The sequence below is a fragment of the Mustela erminea genome, chromosome 16 (assembly GCF_009829155.1).
Source record: "Mustela erminea isolate mMusErm1 chromosome 16, mMusErm1.Pri, whole genome shotgun sequence".
NCBI lineage: Eukaryota > Metazoa > Chordata > Mammalia > Carnivora > Mustelidae > Mustela > Mustela erminea.
This window is the reverse complement of record NC_045629.1, coordinates 71,667,982-71,689,185: the sequence shown is the minus strand read 5'-3', so window position 1 is coordinate 71,689,185 and position 21,204 is coordinate 71,667,982. Positions and strand designations below refer to the sequence as shown.

The 21,204-nt window shown below is 39.6% G+C and overlaps 1 long non-coding RNA gene across 1 annotated transcript in view; it reads right to left on the bottom strand.

Annotated features, from left to right (window-relative positions):
* Nucleotides 1-262: 262 nt before the first annotated feature.
* LOC116575080 overlaps nucleotides 263-21,204 on the bottom strand; it is a 77,493-nt gene continuing 56,551 nt past the window's right edge. The window contains exons 3-4 of the long non-coding RNA XR_004279596.1: nucleotides 4,591-4,693; nucleotides 263-3,453 (exon numbers count right to left, since the gene is read on the bottom strand). This is a non-coding gene — a long non-coding RNA (uncharacterized LOC116575080). The remainder of the gene's footprint in view (nucleotides 3,454-4,590; nucleotides 4,694-21,204) is intronic.

Below are 21,204 nucleotides of genomic sequence, written 5' to 3'. Positions count from 1 at the left end.
GCAGGCAGAGAGAGAGGAGGAAGCAGGCTCCCTGCTGAGCAGAGAGCCCGATGTGGGGCTCGATCCCAAGACCCTGAGATCAAGACCTGGGCCAAAGAGAGAGGCTTAACCCTCTGAGCCACCCAGGCGCCCCTCATCCTCTACTTTATATACAAGCATGTGAAGCACGTAAGTGAATGCTTGATTATACCCACTCTTTTGAAGTTTTCTAATCCATTTATTAATAATTGGGTTCCCTAACAAAATTGTCCTTGAGAGCAGGTATGCTTTTGTCTACTTATGGCTTCTCTAAAGAGATAGCATAAGGTCAGCTTCATGATAAGTAGTAATAGAGGCAAGAAAAAATATAGGGTAAATAACCTTTATTACATGTCCCTTATGAACTAGACATTTTCATGTATGCTCTATCATTTAATTCTGACATCTCCTAGAAATAGGAAGTATTATGACTATCCTTAAGTTTAGAGAAGAAAAATCTGAGGCTCAGAGACATAAGCAAATGTAGTCAGAAATGCTTTCATCATGAAATCACTGTTAATAGGAATTCAACACACATGTATCTATGTGTGTGTACATACATGGGTGTGTATCGCACACACACTCTTTCTTATGTTATTACTGGCATAATATTTTTGATCCATGAATCTACATAAAGTTCAGACAGTTTTTTCCTTGATTATATTGTACATACTTGCTCACAAAATAAACTTATTTCCCATATCAGCAAAAGTACAAATCTCAGATAATTTTATTCTTTTCAAATACATATACATAAATGTGACAAACTTGTTTTGCACTATAAGACATTAATGTGAAGAAATTCATAAATTAATTAAATGCCCTGTTGAACTGTTTATGTTAGTATTGGACTTGAAAAACAAGATCTGTATATCTATACAGACACAGGTGCATATATTAAATGGTATGATTCTATCACGTTTATACATAATTAACCAATACTTGCCAAATTTGTTTCAGTGCCATCAAATAAATGCATTAATTGAGTGCATTAATGTTGAGAAGTGACAAGATGTGAAATGTGTTTTGTGTTCCAAAGTAGAGGGTTGCTTAAGTAGCCCCTTTTAGCTTAATATATGATTCATTCACTATTTCTTCCTCTAACCTGTGAAAATATAAAAGAGAAAACCCTGTCATATAAAGACTTGGCCCCACACATACTTCCCTTTCCCACATTCTGTATTCCTTTTTACTCCTGCCTACTTTATCCAGAACCTCCCTCTACAAATATTTCTACAGTTGGGCCTCAGATAACCTCATTGCTGACTCAGATTTTCAGATACATAACATTATATGTTGAAAATGAACTTCTTGTTCCAAGAATTCTAAGCCTTATATTAAAAGAATAGGTAAGTTAGTAGCTGTTTATAATCAAAGAATCTTAAAAATGAAATTCTTGTTTTCCGTTTTTGATTATCTAAATTGGTAGCAACATCCATTGTATTATGCAGAATCTTGTGAATATTCTATCTACAAAAGCCAATAATATTCAGTGAGTATTTATTATGTGCCAGGCACCATGTTCTAAGTGGTGCAATTAAAATTTACCTACCAAAGGAACAAAGACTACATCTTACACATGCATTGTATTAAATTAGATGCAGTAGGATATTAAAAAAAGTGTAGGGAAAGCACTCCTTAATCTCAAGAAAAGTTATTTGTGAGACAAGATTTAATACAAGCTAAGAAGTGAGCATGATCATCAACAATCAAAATGAGTCCTGGAGAATTCTTTGGTAAAATAACCTTAAACTGGCTCTCCAGAAGGCTAGAGAGGCAGCACAAAGATGAGGTGAATGTTGCTGGTATGAGAGAGAATGACCAACTGAAACCCAGGGTCACTGGGAAGTGTTAAGAGTTGCTCCAAGATCTTAGAGCAGTATAGAGGAGTGGAAATTGTACAGTATATGGCCACAAACCTGTTTAAATCCTGTCTCTGCTACTCAGTACGTAATCACTGAACATCAGGAAATTATTTGACCCTGTTAAGATTCGATTGTCTCATCTGTAAAATGGAGATAGTATGTATACCCCAATATTACTGGAAAAGGTTAAATGAGATGATAGGTTACAAATTGGCATGTCAGGTTATTTTGATAAACAATGGTTTATGACAATTAGTAGGTGAGGTTCCTGCACCTGCTTCCCAACTTACTTCTGGAAGGAATATTTTGACAAAAGCCAGTCTCTGCCACTTGTATAAATACTCATCATCAAATAGGCACCAAATAGCCCTATAGCCCACTGGGCTGGGTAGATCTTTTCAGATATGAAGGGTGATGTGGTTTCCTAGTCTCTGTTTTCCTCCACTAGAATGTTAATTCATGAAAGCAGAAGTTTTTGTGTATTTTATTTATTACTGTATCCCCAATACCGAGAATAATGTCAGACATATAATAACTGCCCAACAAATATTGGGTAAAATGAACGAACCAATTAGTGAATGAGTGAACTTACCACCTTCAGGGTACAGAATAAAGTTATCATAATACATTTATGTGCATGTATATATTGATAAGTGTTAAAGTAGATTCCAGATAGAACAGCATGGAAAGCACCTGGCATATTTGTGTGCTTGTCTTCTGCACCCCCCTAATGCAGATCCACTGAGTGTCTCATCCTCTATAATTTCTAGTGCAGAGCTTGAACAAATTAGATGCCAGTTATATTAAATCAGGTTGAATAGGCATTCTTATGCATTTCTTTTCCTCATCCGTAAATTGGAGATAATAATTCCTATCCCATTTACTTTCTTGGGTTGTTGTGACATTCAAAACACAATGAATGTGACAAAAATACACAAGATCGTTTAACAGAAGATTGTATTTGCAAAACGTGAGCCATGAAATGCCTGCATCAGAATCTTCTAGATTGTTTTGAAGATGTTGAGTCTTGGGACCTGTTTCTAGATTTTCTAAATCAAAATATGCAAATACACCTGGAAATCTGCATTTTAATGAAATCACCAGGTGATTATTTTCCACTCTTTTATTTTTTTAAGATTCTATTTTTATTTTTATGTTCATGTTTGTTTATCCCTACATGCTTTGTAAGCACAATTAGATGTCCAGGATTGCCTTAAGTGATGAGAAGAAAGGTGGTAGTGATGGTGAGTGTGAAAAAGTGAACCACAACAGTGACCAAGAGCTCTCGGGAGGGGAAGGAAAGGACATGCACTTCTTGTTCATCTGTTATAACCCTGGCATCCAGTATAGTGACTGTCCTATAATCAGTGTTCCATAAATGACTGTTGAATGACTGGCATTAGTGGTGGCAATTCTGGCTTGTGAACTCTCCCTCTGATGCCCAACACAAAGGAGGTGACACTTGCTCCTTGAGTCGAAAGATACAGGTCAAGCATGTGAAGTTTGGTCTTGACAAAAGGAGAGGATTTCCTTCTTGCACTTTCTTCCCTTCGCATTTAATGTCCACAACCTGGAAAAAGATATATAAACATCGAGGCTGTGTTTGCACACTCCGCTCTGAGTTGGTAATGACCACCTTTCCTGCCTGAAGTTGCCAAAGTTGTCTTTGTCCCCTGAATGCAATTCATTTACCCAGAGCTTAAGAGGGGTCCCAGGGGCCTCACCCTGTATTGTTGGTCTTTGCCTATCTCCTTCCAGTCTTTTCCTATAGCAGTTTCAGAAGAGGCAATGAGGAGTTCCTTGAAAATTGTGCATAAAGTTGATTGCTTGAAGAGGTAGTTTATTACTTAAAGTTAGGTTTGATTTCTTTTCATCACCCCATAAAGGAATCAAGTGATTCAAGAAACTTATGGTTTACAAAAAGAAAGGCAGGAGGAGCAGGGAAAGGAAACAGCCATGAATGTGTTGATTATTATGAAGATGTTCCAGCCTCCCTGTCAACCCAAACACACACACACACACACACACACACACACACACACACACACACACACTTTCTGTCTGTCAGCATCCAGTGTGTAGCAGCTGGAAGCATCCTGGGCTTGGCCTAAGTAAAGGTTCTAACTCATTACCTAAATGAGAAGCCTGTGAAGCCACCTGCTCTTTTGTGCTAAGTCTCCCCAGCAGACAGCAGTGGCCCAGAGGGCAGAGAGGAGATTGAGAAAAAAGGGGATAAATCCTGGGCTGAAGGGGGAAATGGATCTCTTGACTACTATGACCACCTGCCGACCCCACTGTTTTCTTGTTGGTTCAGATCAGCTGTTTCCTATGTTTCTATGTAAACAAACTGGGAAGTCAAGTGATCCAAATGGGAGGAGAAATTGTACTGATCACCCCCCCAGCACTGAATCCTTGCTGATTGTGTGTAACTTGCCAGTCACTCCTATCCTGTGTTGTGGGAAAGTTGGGTAGGCGTGGCTCAGTTCTCATCCTCATGGTTCATGGATGTCCGAAGTTTTCCCTTCACTTTCTGCTAATGCTCCAGGGCTTACTCTTTCATGAACACCCTCCACCTGAGACTTCTCTCTGTTTTGCCCTAAGTCAGAGAAATTCTATGAATTAGCCTTTGTGTGTTTCCATTTTAAAAAAATGTACTATAACTTTTTTCTGGTGGTTTGGAAGTTCTGGGGTAGTTTACACTACTGACCTTGCTGCCTTCTGCCATCCCCTGACCTTTCCTGTCCCATCCAAACTTCTTTGTTCCTTTGTTCCTTCCATGATTCGGCCCATTGGCACCAAGTCTTCTGCTTCTGTAAGGTTAAGAAGGAACTTAGCTATCCACACCTCCATCACACAATCCCGTGGATTGTCCAGAGAAGAAACACTCTAGTGTGAATACTTCACCCACCTCCTCAGAAGGCTGCCTTGCTTACCATAAATAACCCACTTTTTTGTTATGATTTCTTTGTTTGTTGTCTAACTCTTATAACAATGCTGAAAATGAGATGGAGAAATAGAATCAGAGGCGTGGAGGTACTTGTCCTAATGCATGCTGTTGAAAAGTAATGGAACTAGGACTGAATTCATGTTTATCTGCTCCTGAAGCCCATGTTGCTTCCACTCAACCACATCACATTCAGCACAAAGTTGAGGAGGAAGCCAAGGAAATGATGGAGAGCTTTACCACAGATAAAATCATGGTTCCTATTGTTGGCAGGACTTAACACCATTGACTAACAGACAGAAAGCAATGCAAGCAGATTTTTAGAAAGAGGAGATTTGTAAGCTAGTTCTCTCCCTGTGCACTCATTCTCAGTTTCTTTCTGCTGCTGTAAGAGATTACCACAATTTTGTGGCCGAAACAATAGCAAAAAAATTTATTATCTGATAATTCTGGGTGTTGGACTTCCAAAATGGGTTTCACTGGGCTAAAATCAATGTGTCAGAATAACTGTTCCTTCTGCAGGATCTTCAGAAGAATCCGCTTCCTTGCCTTTTCCAGCTTTTAGCAGCTGCCTAAAATCCTTGGCTCCATGAATCTTCCTTTTCAATGTCAGCAGTTCCATCACTCCAACCTCTGAGTCTGTTGCTGTGTCTCCTCCCCTGAATCTGACCCTACTATCTCCCTATTAGAAGGGTGTTTATTGTGATTGTGATGGGTGCGTCTGGATAATTCAGAATCATCTCTTCATCTCAAAGTCCTTAATGGCATCTGAAAAGTCTTTTTAACATCCAGGTCCTGGAATTTAAGATGTAGACATTTTGGGGGTAGGGCATTTTTCCGCCTATAGTACCTTCATTCGTGGTATGTTTATTTCTTAGTTCAAACTTCATTTCTTAAAAACCGACTATGTAGCAGGCCGTATGATAGGAACTCGGTATATGGAAATAAAACACTTTCTCAAGGAGCTTACTCAAGAAAGGAGACAGACATAAAAACTAGTCATTAGACAGCCGTGTGCTAAGTGCGGAGGGAGAGATAAGTGCAGGGGGCTCTGGGACCAGAGGGAGAGACTAACATTCCATTTTCAGTGTTGCAGTTCATCTACAGTTCTCCTGGAAAATGGGATACCTGGAAAGTCTTTTAAGAAAAGTAGATCAAGAGTAGGAGACACTCAAGCCTGGCAGGTAATAAGTATTATGTGTAGTTTTTTCTACATGTAGAGGGACAGAGAGTTCACCTAGAGGAAAAGTACAGTATTGGGGAGATAGGGAAAAACAGCCATAGCTGCATGCAGATATCTATAGGGGCATCAGAAAATCGGATGGGAAGGCTGTAGGGTCAGAACCAGCTCATGGCATGGAAGAGCACCTATTGCAAAATCATACATAATGGATAGGCTGATGCTGTTGAAGTGCTACGACCTGTCACTGGAGCTGGGCTGTACTGTTGGGGTGACTGAGCTTCAGATGGTAAGGTCATTTAGTCAAGTTTTGGAGGAACTAGTGCATGTGGGAGTTAATGTGGAAAAAGGAGGTGAATACTGGAAGAAGACTTTTGTAAAAGTCTTAGGAATTAGGAAAGAAGTGGAGAATTGCTATAGCTCATAAAATTAAAAAAAAAATTACAGTTAGTCAAATCAATGTCTATGTATTTATATATCTATATCTATATTTGTCTGGCCATACTGAGGATAGTTTGATTTTCATAACTTAGTTATCAATTCCATTATATTCCACAAACATTTGTTAAACACCTAGCATGCACTGACCACTATATTTAGAACTAAGAACACAAAGGTAAGAAGATATAATCTCTGTCCTCCAGGATCTCATAAAAACAGTATCAACAGTCCTAAAACAAGAATATGAACGATGTTTTACAAAAGCCTTTTAATAAAATTGTGCACAAATGCCTGGCATATGAATGTGTAACAGCATTATGTGTTTGCTCTCAGGGCACTGTCCATATTTCTCTGTAATACTCTCATGTAGCAAGCATTCCTTAGGTGGCAGCCATTTGTCCAGGCTCTGGAGATATGAGCAAGATAGAGGTCTGATTTACATGTTGCTTATTTTCCAATCATAGAGTACACCATATAGGCCAGGCAGATAACAAACAAGATAATCATAGATGTACATTATGAAGGAAGTAAGTGGTGATGCTAGGGGCATTTCTGGGAGACCAAAGTCAGATTAAGTGATTAGGAATCTTTATTTTTACATTTCTGTTAAATAGAAGCCTAAAGGAGATGCTTTGCAGAGTAAGGGTCTTCTGGGGACTTTACTGAGGGAACTAGAGGCATTTGGGGGATGACAGCAATCTACCTGCAGGAGCTACCCGCTGGTGCCACATGATTCCCTGAGTTGTGCTTCTTTCACAAGGGCAGGTGAGAAGCAAGGTGGTGACTGTATACTTTTACTGTCTAGCCTTCTAGCCTTACATGAACCAAGCAGATGAGGTACAACTTTAAATCATTTGCCGTGTATTATTTTGCTATTGTTATATAACAATTTACCACAAATGTCTTAGCTTAAAATGACATCAATTTATTATATCACAATTTTGTAGCTAAGAATTCAAGCTAGAGTTCAACCACATTCTCTGGTGGCTGTATCACAAAAATGAAATCCAGGTACCAGCTGGGGCTGTGATCTCCCCTGGAGCAAGGGACTCACTCAGGCTTGTATGGGTATTATCTGAATTGAGTTCCTTGTGATATAAGACCAAGACCCCCATTCTTCTGCTGCCCAGGGATTGTTTCCAGTTTTTCAAGACCACTTCAGTTCCTTGTCATATGGAATCTTCCACAGAACTCCCCACACTTCAGCTCTTTTTAATTTCTGGAAGAACCCAGTCCTTTGTAAGAGCTTTCTGATTATGTCAGGGCCTCCTGGATAACCTTCTTTTTTGGTTAGCTCCAAGTCAACTGATTAGTTACTTAATCACAAGAGTGGTACCCCATGGTATACATGATTCTGCTTGCACCTAGAGGCAGGAGATTATAAAGGGACTGCACATAATGGAGCAGGAATCTTGGGCAAATCTTAGGATTCCATTTACCACAACCAGTGAATATCCAGACTGACCTGAAATACTAACATGACATTTATCTGGCTGGTGAGATCTAGTTTTTATCTCAATCTTTCTCAAGGTGAAGCTATTCATGGCACAAACTGCTGACTTTCATCAGTTGCACTAGCCAATAAAGACTAACATTGAGTGCTTATCATATACCAGAAATCATCTTAAGAGTCTTAAATATATATTAATTCATCTAATCTTTACAAAAACCTTATTAAGTACCATATGTCTCTCCATTTTACAGATGAGAAAGCTGAGAAAGTCATTTGAGGAGAGATGAGTAATTTGTTCAAGTTCACATAATTAGTAAATGGCAGAAGCAGTTTAGAATTCAGGCAAATAATTCTGTAGCATATTGTCATGGTATGTTAGATCCTTCAATGTCTCTCTCTGGTCTCAGAAAAATTGCATAGTCTTGAATTTTACTGATACCTACCCAACTGGCATTTCTAGTAACTCATTGGCTCTACTAACAAGTTATTAATAATTTCACTGACCTAAGATAGCCCAAACAAGATGAAGAGGTTTGAGTAGCAAAATTAGTCTTTCTGTGTATGGGGAAAAGATAATTTCCTTGGATTTTCGTGAATGAGTCATATTTTAATATATCAACTCCCAGTCCCTTGAGGGTTTCTCAAATACTTCAGCAAATTTCACTAACAGTAAATGAAGTTTTTATTTATTTTTAAAAATATTTTATTTAGTTATTTGTCAAAGGAAGAGAGAGAGAGAGATACAGTGACCACAAACAGAGTGAGTGGCAGGCAGAAGAATAAGGCTTCCTATTGAGCAGTATTCCCTCCAACCCAGTACTCTGGGATCATGACCTGGGCTGAAGGCAGAGGTTTAGCCCATGAGCCACACAGGAGTCCCACAAATGAAGTTTAAAAAAATTCTCCTTTACTTAAATATATTAGATGAGTGAGCAAGAAACAAAAAAAATTATACAACAAGGTTCATACTGATGACCAAAAATAAATTCTTTTAACCAGAAAGTATGAGGTATTTCTAGCTAGTACTATTTCCATTCCATCAAACAGAAGGATAAAAGGTTTTTTTAATGAGTTGAGTTCCAAACTTAATCATGTACCATTTCTATAAAATGGTTCTTAGACTTCAGAAAGGGGTCATGCAATGATTGATCTTTAGATAAGAGACAGAAGGAAATGATGTTCTTTCAAGTTTTGGTCTAGAATCTGTTTATCTAACCACTAGATTGTTTTTTTCACTCACTGAAAAGAGAAAGTCAGTGTGGCTTATGGAATTAGCTCCTCTATGTAGGTAACTTCATTTAAATGAAAGAGGCAATGAGTCATTAATTATAAATTCATGGTCATATTCTTCTCTCTCTGACTTGTGAAGTTTGCCAGCTCTTCTGACCTTTATAGACTGTGATATTTTACCAGTCTACTATGGTACAATGGTCTACCAAGGGCCTTTCATATTGTGCTACCAAATTTTGATCTGAATGTTGTATTTCTTTTAGTTCATCAGAAGGATATATCTTGTAATGGTGATGGTGTTCAAGAGAACACTGTGAAGCTGTGTGCCACCTGCTAAAAAGAAAGATGAATGGCATAATATAAAGCCAGATCCCAAAAGGAAAGTGCATTTTTTATCAGAACATAACAGAAATTTATCTGACAAGCTTATAAAAAGCATGATCAGGGTAGCAAACATGATTTCTATGGACTTTGTGAAACATGATTATATTATATGAGTTATTGTGGTGTAATCATTAGTGACTTTCTTACTGTTATTTTGTATACTCTATTATTTTGATTTCCCTAAATAAAACTTTTGTAATATTTAAGCAGTAACTACTCATTCTGCCTAATTTTCTGAAGCTTGTTTTAAAAAAGAAAAAAAACTTGCACCATGTTTTAATTTTTCGAATGTGCTGTCATTATTTTTAGTATTCTTCTTTGAATTTGGTTTGTCCATCTGTAAAGAGGTTTGGACTGGAGAGTAGAGTCCTTTGACAGAGCTTTATGGAAATTCTGGGAGTACACAGTGAGTTTTGCTCCAGTTTTCCTAACCATACTTCAACAGAGGAGTAAGGCTTTATCTTTTCTATATTGTTAAGTTTAGGAGTCTTTTACCTTGTTTTCACTTTCAAGTAACAGAATCCTACTCAAACTTGTTTAAGCACAAAGGATAATTTATTTATTTACATAACTAAGAAGTCCAGGGGCAACTGGCTTCAGGTACACCTTGTTCCACAGGTTAATTATGTTTACTTTAGGGGCTCATTTCTTCGTATTTCTCAGATCTGCTTCCTGGCCAGCACTGGCCTCAGGTTGCAAATGTTAATGGCAGCCCCAATGGACTGGCGTAGGGCCAATCCCCACAGTATAAATGGAGTCAGGGTATTTTCTGAAAGAAAATTTAGGTATATTTTATCAAGAAAGAGGCAAAACAGGAATAACAGGAGCAGCAGACTCCTACCTCATGGTCCAGTTAAGATACTGTCTGAAAATGGGTTTCCATTGTTAAAAACAAGTTTGAAAACTCTAGAAAAAAAGCCATTCTTAAGACCTTCCCAGCTGTACAATTTCTCTGATTTTGCTTTCCTCTCATTTGGCTCAGTGTCAAACTCTCCAGAATGTTCTAGATCCACAGCTGATCTCATTAAAGCTCAGGATGGATTAATAACTCAAAGGAGAAAGCATTGAGTATTACAAATAATGTCTCATATGTTCTTGGCAGAAACCCTGGTAGTGTATCCCATAATTTGCATTAACCCAGAGGCCAATGTGTAATTATTTAAAGGAGATTTTTCTTTTTAAAAGAGGAGTGATTCCCTGAGGGTTGGTACTTATAACTGATTGCCATTTGGTGAGTGAAGTCAGTTGTTCCCTTTAGTCAAAATTTGTTAGAGGTATCACTGAAGGAAAAGAAAATCTTCAACTAACAAAGGGATTAGGAGTTCTGAGCCTTCTGTGCATCTCTTGAAATGAGCTCCCTCCCTGCCTGCTCCAGGATTCTCTGATGCCATCCCTGTCATTATGACATCAAGCAGGGTTGAAGAACAAATCTTATACTTGAGAGCTGGGAGACCTATGTCCAGGGTCAAGCACTGTGAAGTCAAGCATCTGAGCCACAAATAAGGTAATTAATAAATATACACCAGACATAATGGTACAGTAAAGGGAGCCTAGTCAGGGAGTCAGGGTGTTACCTGTAAGAAGTCTCACAGATTCACTGTCCTAAACCTTTCCCTCATGGTGTTCTCTTTGTATGGAATGCTTTCCTCTCTGTTCATCCTCAGTGCCCATTCCAGAAGTCCTCTCTTCCAATGGGTCGCCTTCCACCTGCTGGAATTACTGTTTCTAGAGATCCCTCTAGTAATTCTGAGGGCAGCACTTACCACTCACAAATGGCTTCCCTCACTGGGACAAATTATTAACCCTCAATTTTCTCATCTATAAAATAGTGATAGTAATCCTTCACTGGAGTGACTGAAGGGATAAATGAGCAAAGCTCTGAAAGTGCTTCATCAGTGTTCTTCATTCAGTAAATATTCAATACATCAAGGTCGTAAATAGAAGCCCTATAAAAAGGTTAAAATTGAACATAAGGATGGGTGAAGTCTTGACTCAGCTTTTGAAACAGCCGCATACATAACTGTTACTGCAGTACTTAGTACTTCAGTAAACCACCAGTTCCACCTACAGTAAACCACCTGGTATTAACATGGCCTTGCAGATAGATTACAACATTTTCCAGGCCTGCTCAATAACTGCTGATTATCTTCATTGATCATGTGGAATCTTTGCTTTGAAAAATGGGATCCCGTTGAGAGGAAGCACATTATCTCTTCTTTGGATTACTGAAGTGGGATTTGGATGGTCACCACCAGGGATATGCTAGAGACAATCCCTGTGTTGTGGCAATGTTTTTTTTTCCTTTCCTTTTTTCTTAATGTATCTCATTTTTCTATACTTAGATGAGTTACTTAATCCCCTTGTATAGTTACTTAACCCCTTGTATAGGTGGGAAAATAAATTCTAGTCCGCAGTTTATTTTCCCACTAAAAGATGATAACACATAAGGCAATAATGGAAGATTTGTTTTAAAAAATCCTTGGAAGCAAGATTGAATATATATCTCAGATTTGACTCTAGAATATAAATGACTCATATGCCTAAGCAGTGCATATATTCCAAATATATCTGCACTTTCTTCAGAAAATGCCAAACTCTTATAGGGACTACATTGAATCATTTTAGCCCTTTCTGGGTAAGATCACAGCATAATAGTAAAAAATGAACACTAAGAACAGAATTCTGTTCTTTTTTTTTTCTTTTTTCCTCTCTTTTCACAACCAGGATGGAAGCTGGTGATTGAAAGGAAATTTATGCAAAATTTGGAATACTTTCTCAGATATTCAGCTGTGCTGCTTTCCCCTTAATTACAGAACATTCAATAGCATTAGTTCTCTGATGATGCAAGTTCCCACTTGTAGAGGGGGCGGGCTTATTGCTACCTGTTTCAACACATTTGCTCCTTCCCATCTCCGACCATGGTACATAAGCAGAAACAAAGGCTAATGACTGTGCTTGTTTTCTTGGCAGTCTCATGGATCAGATCTAAAGTTAATGTAATATCCTCTCCTGACCAGTGTCAGAAGCCAGAATCCCAGGCTTGCAATACTTCAGTTCCTTCGGAGTGAAGTCTATTTGGGCCCTGCTTAATCTAGGAAGGGATAGAACAGGGAGGCAAAGAGGTTAGGGTTTAAATCATTGCTCCGTGTTTCTTAGGTCTTTGACTATGCATGACTATGTCTCAGTTTTCTCATCTATAGGAAGGGCATAATCATACAGACCTCCTGCAGTGTTTGTAATATTCAAATACAGTCATTATTTAGAAGTCTTTGTTGTATGGTAGGCACTCAGTAACCATCAGTTTCCTTTCCTGTTTGCTTCCTCATTCCAAATTTAATCTGTTGATAGAAGGGGGAATAATCAGCCACAGTTATGTGACTAGTAGCCTGACTCTAATATAATTGTATAGGTACAGAGCCAACCCAGGACAAAATTGGGCACCATTGACATTTGTCTTCAGGTTGGTCACTCCCATTCCTCTACCCTTTGACTCTCTTATGATGTCTGCTCTGGTCTTTCTCTAGGGTGCTTGGATTACTTTATGTGTTTTTCTCCTCCCTTTTGTCAATCATTGTCTAGAAAATATCCAATAAGCTCATGCCAAACTAAGGTACAAAGGACTGGTAAGTTTCAATATATTTTGGGGGATAGAGATTTAATCCAAACTAATGATCTGCCTGTTGTGGAATACTGGGTAATAGCCAGGTCAATAGTTGATTTCCACATCTGCATTTCATATTTATTCAGCAAATATGCACAAAACTTCCTCTCAGTGCCAAGTTGTGGAGGTTTGAAAAGGTCCCTCAATGGTCTCCCAGTCTTGTCAGATGCAGCAATTTAAATATAAATAATAATAGCAAACATTCACAGAACAATGGCTATGTTACAAGTAGTGTTCTGTTTGCTTTAAGTATATTAATTTATTTATTGGTTGTACCGACCCTATTAGTTATTATTATCAGCTATGGTTTGAGGTAAGGAAGCTGAGGCTCAGAGAAGTTAAATATTTTACCCAAAGTCATACAGATATCAATGTGGTTCAGCCCCAGAGCTTTTGTTCTTTATTACTTATTGTGTCACTATACTCAAGACAGGGTGATGACAACTTCTAGGATTCTGTTGTTAGGAAGTAGTCAGTGATGACAACCCTATGGATAGTTTATAAGAGAAAGTAACAAGAACAGGATAAATTATAAATATCTGTCAATAGTAGAATGCTTAATTTCATTATCTTATGTCTATATATGTCTATACAATGAGGTACTTACAACCAACCACTAAAAAGTTAAGGAAACAAATTTAAATTTCAAGAGAAAAAAAAAAAAAGGAGGGTACCAAACAACTTATATAGTATTATTCTAATTTTTTTTAAGTGTGCTCATGTGTATAAATATCTCTGTATGTCAGTGTGTAAGGCACTTAGTATCAACACCAATACAACACAGTCCCAGTACTGTAGGAGTTGCCTGCCGTTCAGGAGGAGAGAGACATTTCAATAATGGATTTTTCAGCAACACAAGGAGGCCATGCATAAGGCCATAGTGCCCAAGGGATCTGGAATTTGCTGCAACAGTGAGAGAGATCAGGAAAACAGTCCCAGAGAACACCAGGCTTGCCTTTTTGCCTCTGAAACCTCATCTTTGCAGGATAGACTGATTTACAATGTTTATATTGCCTCTCTAAGAAGGAATGATGGAAAGTCAAAGCATATCTAAGTTCCAAATCTCCAGCAGTCTCCCAGCAAATTCATCTCTGGCTTCTACTTCCAGGTTCTTAGCCCAGAGGTCCCATCCCTCTCAATCCTCTCCCGGTGTCCCAAGTAGTATGTCCTTGTAATACAGGACATACTCTGGTTTCTGGGATGGTCAGAGTTGAAACTCAAACTCCAAACTTTCTTTATCAGGAAATGTCTCTAGACTTGCAGCTGGGTGTTTGGCCCTAGGATGAATGACTCCCACTCCCCAGGACACCTGGCAACTGGCCCTTCCCAAAGAGTAAACAAAAATTATCATTTCTATTGACTGCATGCTGACCATGAGCCGCCCATGGTCCCTGTATGGTCTCTGTACTTTATAAATAACAATTAGATAAATTTATCACCCTTGTTTTCAAGGAGAGGGTCTAGCTCTGAGCAGGTGAGGCCTCTGTTGAGTTCTTAGACAGTTGCAACTGTAGTGCCTAATATTGTTCTTAGTACATAGACCCCATTAGCAGTTGTGTTTTTGACTCTCACAGCGACTAAGTGATAAGTTTGAGACCAAAATCTATGTCTACATGACCCCAAAGACTTTTCTCATTCTGTCATCCTAAGCATTCCTCAGTCTGGGCTCTTGTCTGCCATGGTGTTCTTTTCCTGGATAGTCTTCCTCCCCGGCTGCTATTAATTTTTGAGTGGAGATAAGTGCATTCATTGGGACCATCCCTTTAACTATCAGTAATTTGTGATGGCTTCCAGATCAAAGGGCTAGGGAGGCATGGCACAGGTGGAGGGTGGGAGCTCTCTGAATGTTTGCAGGAACACTATTTCACATTATGTACCTGGGAGGGTAATCTTTCATCCTTTCGCTGCCTTCCTCAGAAGTCTATCAAACAACTCGGACCTTTTCCTTTTCCTTTTTATCACTTTCTGGAACAGAACTGGAACTTGTGTAACTGCAGGTTCTTTTCTGTGGGAAAAATAATCTCATTTCAATATGTGTGGGTGGGTAGATTATAAGTAATAGACTCAGAGCTCAGTTGTAGAACCAGGGAGGGTCTGGGTTAAATAGTTGTATGATTAACAAGCTACCGTGTTTTTATGGTTGAGGAAGAAAAGGTTGCTGTAAGGATTATCGGTTTAGATTGGAAATGATTCACCCAAAAGTATTCAATAGTTTTGGTGGCAGGAGTGGGGAGAGGAAAAGAATTGCCCTCCCCCCCACCTTCTGGAAAAGAACAGTATGAAATATACTTAGAGGAGTTTAACTTTTTTTTTTAAAGATTTTATTTATTTATTTGACAGACAGAGATCACAAGTAGGCAGAGAGGCAGGCAGAGAGAGAGAGAGAGAGAGAGAGGAGGAAGCAGGCTCCCTGCTGAGCAGAGAGCCTGACTCGGGGCTCGAGCCCAGGACCCTGGGATCATGACCTGAGCCGAAGGTAGAGGCTTTAACCCACTGAGCCACCCAGGCGCCCCCCACCTTTTTTTTTTTTTTTTTTTTTTTTTTTTTTTTTTTTTTTAGTTTTTCTCCTTCTTGTGGTTGTGGAAGGTCTCTGAAATTATGGGGAGAAAGTGCCATGTAAAAAAATATTGCTTTACATTCTATTTGTGCTTGGTATCAGCAGCATATAAGATGAAGTGAGATTTGCCGATCAGCTGTCGAGATAAGGGACTCTGAGTAGTCAAATCACCTTTCTGGATGTCTGCTAAGGGTAGGTTAGTGTAGATAATATTTAGGTGTCCCTCCAGTTTCATTCATTCATCGAATTCATTAGGACTGAACAAGCTGGCACTGGGCTGCAGGATCCATCAAGATGTCTCTTATTCTCAGTCTGAGTTCAGAACCAACTGAGAGGAAGATACTGAAGTTAGATAGGGAGATTCACATATCACCACTATTATAGACAAATACTACTGAGGGCAGAAAGCTATAAGGAAGAGAGTAAAAGCTTTTCTACCACCAACAGCAGAAGGCAACTAATTTATACACCCATTCTCAAGCACTGCTGAACTGTCACAGAGTTTCCCATTTCTGTGGGTGTTGGCAGGTATCCTTCTACAAAATTTGCAGGGTGGAGGAGCAGAGCGGAATACATTCTTTCTGTAGTCAGATACACCTCCAGAGAGTTAAAGAAAGGGAGGGACTCTTACAGTGAGCTTAGTTCCTTCTCCCATACGAACTTAGTAGCAAAGTCCCTTCCTCTCCCAGTGAAGGGTAAGACAGAGAGTGGACAGAGGCCTTCGGGCCTAGGGCAAATTCCTCCTCATGGAAACCAGAAAAGTTGGGGATAATTGTGGTCAAGCCAGTAGACATTCTCCACACATCTACTGTCACCTACATTTCCCAGCCCCCCTTATGGTTAGATTGGGGCCATGTGACTTTATCTAGTCAATGGATTTGAGTGGAAGTAATGTATCGCTTAGGAGTTTAATCAGTTAAAATGTTCCTCTGTCCTTCTCATTCTCTTCCTTGGTGACCTGGGGGGACCTGCGTTTCCAAATGGCATGGTTATAAGATGAAGAAAGTTCATCCATACTGAAATGGCTTTTTCATGAATTAGAAATAACCTTTGGTTTTCTAAGTCACTGAGATTAGGAGATTCATCTGTTACCACAGCAGAAACTGTCCGATCCTGACTAAAATAATGCTCTTCCCTGAACCTATGAGACCAAATATAATGTGAAAACAAAACAGACACACTGTTTATACTCATGGAACACTTAATCTAGTGAAGAAACTAGACAATTAACAGGTGAAAAAAGAAAGCACACCCCATGGTGAAGGCTGTGGAGGAATAATTGTGAAGAGCAGTTGGCAGGATGCAAACTTAAATTTGGTGGTCAGAGTTGGCAGGTGACATTTTAGCAAATCCAAAATGTTATATCTCAATAAAAGTGAGAGTACTTTTTACATAGTAATCTCATGCCATTGAAATTCTAGTATCTTCCTCTCATGGCATACACTCCTCTCAGGGCATAGCTGTACTAATCAGTATATTATCAAGAGGAGCTCATCTTGTTGATGATATACTGGTTAGTGCAGATACGCAAAGTATTTTTTTTAGCCCGTTGCCGTTGGCTAAGATAATGTTATCTTCCTTTCCCTGTGTGGTTTCTGTTATAACAATAAGGCTTTGATTCTTATTTGACAGGTATGTACTTGTCATTAAGTCTATAATTAAGTATATATATATTTTTCAAATGACTTCAAAAGCTTTTGCCAACAATATTCTGTTGCCTTCTCCCTTTGCCCCACCCTGTGTGAGGTGTCCTTCCTGACTGAAAATCACCGATCCAGAGTGGGACTTTGAAATCTCAGGATTCTAACCCCATTGACCTAACAAGCATGTACGTCAGTAAGAGCAACATGTACATTGGGCTTAATGGAAAAACCTCAGTTCTTCAACTGATGGTCCAAACATAATGTGGAGATGACCCCAGCAGATGATTATTTTTTTGGGTTGTCCAGGATCCTTTTCTCTTATTTGGTAACCATTCCCTGATTTTCTATTGTGGCATTATCCCTCCTCACTGCCTATACCTGCTCTGGGTGAACCTGTGATTCAGACTTTGAATATCAAAACATGGTATTATCCTAGTTCCAGTGATTTCCAAATATGGCTGTGTGATGTGATTTAGTCCATTGATAATCAGGCCTGAGCCTTTTGTAGGAATTTTGAAGGAAGAGAAGCTTTACCTTCTCTGTGGGATATAACCTAGGAGAACATAGGCTGTAGCCCCTAGCTTCCACCTGTCTTAGAATGGAACTAACACTAAAGAAAATGGGCCACTTCAAGCTTTGGATGAGCCCATCTATCATGTCCTCCTGGTTCTCAAACCAAGTTGAGTCAGGTTTTCCATTGCCTTGCAATGAAAACAAATACAAGTCATATAGAGTATGCAATTTACATGGGGAAAAGAAAGGTAGGTCAAGTGTCAATTATACTGTTGATCTAAAGTCTCTTTACTGTTTTCCCCCAAATTATAGGTATTTCGGAGTGGTAATGATAATTGCCTAAGGAAGTTCATGTTCTAATAACTTTACCTTCCTTAGTGGGGAACATATTTGTTGAGAATAAAGAAAAACAGCTCCTATCTAATTACAAGGTATTATTCACAGTATAAAATGGAAAAAAAAAACCCACAAACTATGAACATTGCAAAAAAAAGAAAAGAAAAGAAAAGAAAGGCATATGAAGTACACTTAAAAGCCTGGCAATTAAAAAAAATAAGGAAAAATAACAACAACAAAAATTGTGCTGAAAGTTCTTTGCCCAGTGGGAGCTTAAATGAATATTAGCTGCTTGACTCCTTAGAGCAGACTTAAACTAATCAACTCATAGTTATTAAACTCCCTCTCAGTCTCTGGCTCTCCCTGGGTAATGCATTATTTTGGGGGGTGTGGTTGTAATTGTAGATGGCCCAAAAGAGAAGAAGCAATTAAAAATTGATAACAGGTCAATTATTAATAAGTTGATAACTGTCTTAGGGGGTCTTCAGGTTCTGGTCAAGAGTCATTTCTTCCCTTCTCCAGTTCTGGAATGGAGGGAAGGAGGGAGGGAGGTTAGGAGGAAGGAAGAATGGAAGAGAAGAAGACAAATGAAAGGAAGGAAGGCAGAGAGGTAGAGAGGGAAGAAGGAAGGAAAGAAGAAAGGAGGAAAGCAAACAAGCTATGATTTATCAAGTAAATCATTAAACACCTAATTGTTATATGTTGCTTCAACTTTATAAAAGAGGAAAATAAGGGCTTAGAGAGGGTGATAATGATAATTAATCTATACTCAGTGTTTTATATGTCACATGTGCTTTTCTAAGTGCCTATATGAATTAGCCTGTTTAATTGTCACAAGAACCCCATGAGAAAGACAGCATTATTCTCAGTCTGTAGAAGAAGAAACAGAAACACAAGGAGGTGAAGCAACTTTCAAGTTCATGTAAGTCTCAGAGCCAAGGAATCAAATCCAAAGGTTCTGGTCTTGCTCCAGAACCTCTGTCCTTAATGATTAGGCTGTTTTGCCCCTGTAGGCCAAGGGTTCTGCGCAGCTGATTTGCTCAAAGATTTCAAGTGAATTAGTTGTACTGGCCATGTTTCTTAACTGCAGACAACATGATTAAATCTAGCTTTTTTTTAAAGGAAGACATCCATAAAAGATGTCACTGGGTCCCACAACTGGTTAAGAGCTTGAAGTAATAGGACTGTGGGCTAAACCTCCAGGGAGCCACACCAAGAAACCAACCCACCCAGAGAGGAGGCTTCCCTGTCATGACCATTGCATTGTGAACCAGAATATGCCTCCTCAACTGAGTATTCCTGAACCAGGCTGCTTCTGTATCAATCTGTGCCAGCAGAATGGACTCCCTGAATCCTGTCTCCTTCTCCATGAATCTATCTCACTCTCCCCAAAATGCCCATTAGATTAAAGGAGACCATGCTGCTATTGGTCCAACAAACAAGAAACATGAATTACACGTTGAAAAGGAGAGACACACTGTAAGAGAACCACCAAAACATGGAGAGGATGTTCACCTGGGCTAAACAACACAATCATAAAACTGAGATGAGAGGCCATGTTCCAGCCAACTTCAGAGTCTGTGCTCTTAACCACATTATTCCATGCTGCTCACTAATGTCCTTGTCCCAGAGGACCAGGGATACCAGTATTAGGGGCCTCTGGATCTATGACACCTCCCATGTTCTGTCCAAAATCCCTAAAGAAATAGCTGCTGCCAGATTCACCTTCATTATTCAGGAAAGCATGTCTGTCTTGAGTACCAGGCACCATTTCATCTTGAAGAACCTGAAGTGGATATCTGAGATAGAAACCTGAGAGTGCAATTTACACTCTCCATGGAGTCCAGAGCTCATGCATGACCCAGTGACCTGCTTTCTGCTCAAGCCTCCTGTTTGCTCTCAGACTGAGTGCCCCATGAGGGAAGAGAACTTGTGTCTTCATCATACTGTTTGCATGTACTGCTCTTGGGACTGGGCAAGGCACATGGTAAGTCCTCAATAATACCAGCTGCATAAGAGGAGGAATGGAGGGATGTACGGGTGGTAGAAATTTCTCTTGATTCTGAGGTTTCCTCCCAAGAAGGGACACAACTAGTCAAGTTGGGGAGATAGTTTGTGGAGAGGCAGAACACAAAGGGCAGGCTGGAGATAAAACAGAAGACCATGTTCTACTCCAGAGAAAGCCATCATCCTCCCGCTGACACAATGAATTCACATCCTATCATAAGCCCCCCACCCCCATCTCTTCACACTATACAGTAGATGGCAATCCTCCCTGCCACAACCAGCTCACACTCCATATGAAGCAAAACTTGTCCCTGCTTATGGACACTTCATACACTACAACAAACCATGGTTTTACCCTCCCCTAACCACTTCATCTTCCATGGGAAGCCCTAATCCTTCCTGTCCACAACCCAACCACTTTTCCATGTTGAGTACCAAATCTCTGCTGCAACCACTTCCCACTTTATAGTAAATCAACAGTAATCCTCCTACAACACTTGATATTCCAAGAAAAGACAGCCCTCCTTCTAACCACCACTTCACACAACTCAGTGAACCCCAACCTTCCCTCCCCACAAGCCCTTGAAGTTCCAGAGTGAACTCAATGTGCCCACCACAAAACTACCTGAAGCTCCATGGTATGCATCCACCCTCCTACTCTGGCAACTGCTTCACTCTGTGTTAAGCACCGTTCCTCCCTCCCCATGTGTATTTCACACTAAACAGTAAGCCTTGGCTTTTCCCACAGCACTTTTGCACCTGTTACCATGTCATACTCCATGGAAAGGGTTGTTCCTTCCTCCCCACACCACACTTCCACCCACTCCACTCCCACGTTAAGCCAATCACCCCCTCCACAAACCTCTCTATATTAGATATTAAGTACCCATCATTCCTCCCTATAGCCATGTCACCTTCTACCTAAGCCCCAACCTTCCCTCCTCAAACACCTCACAGTCCAGGTTAAACCCC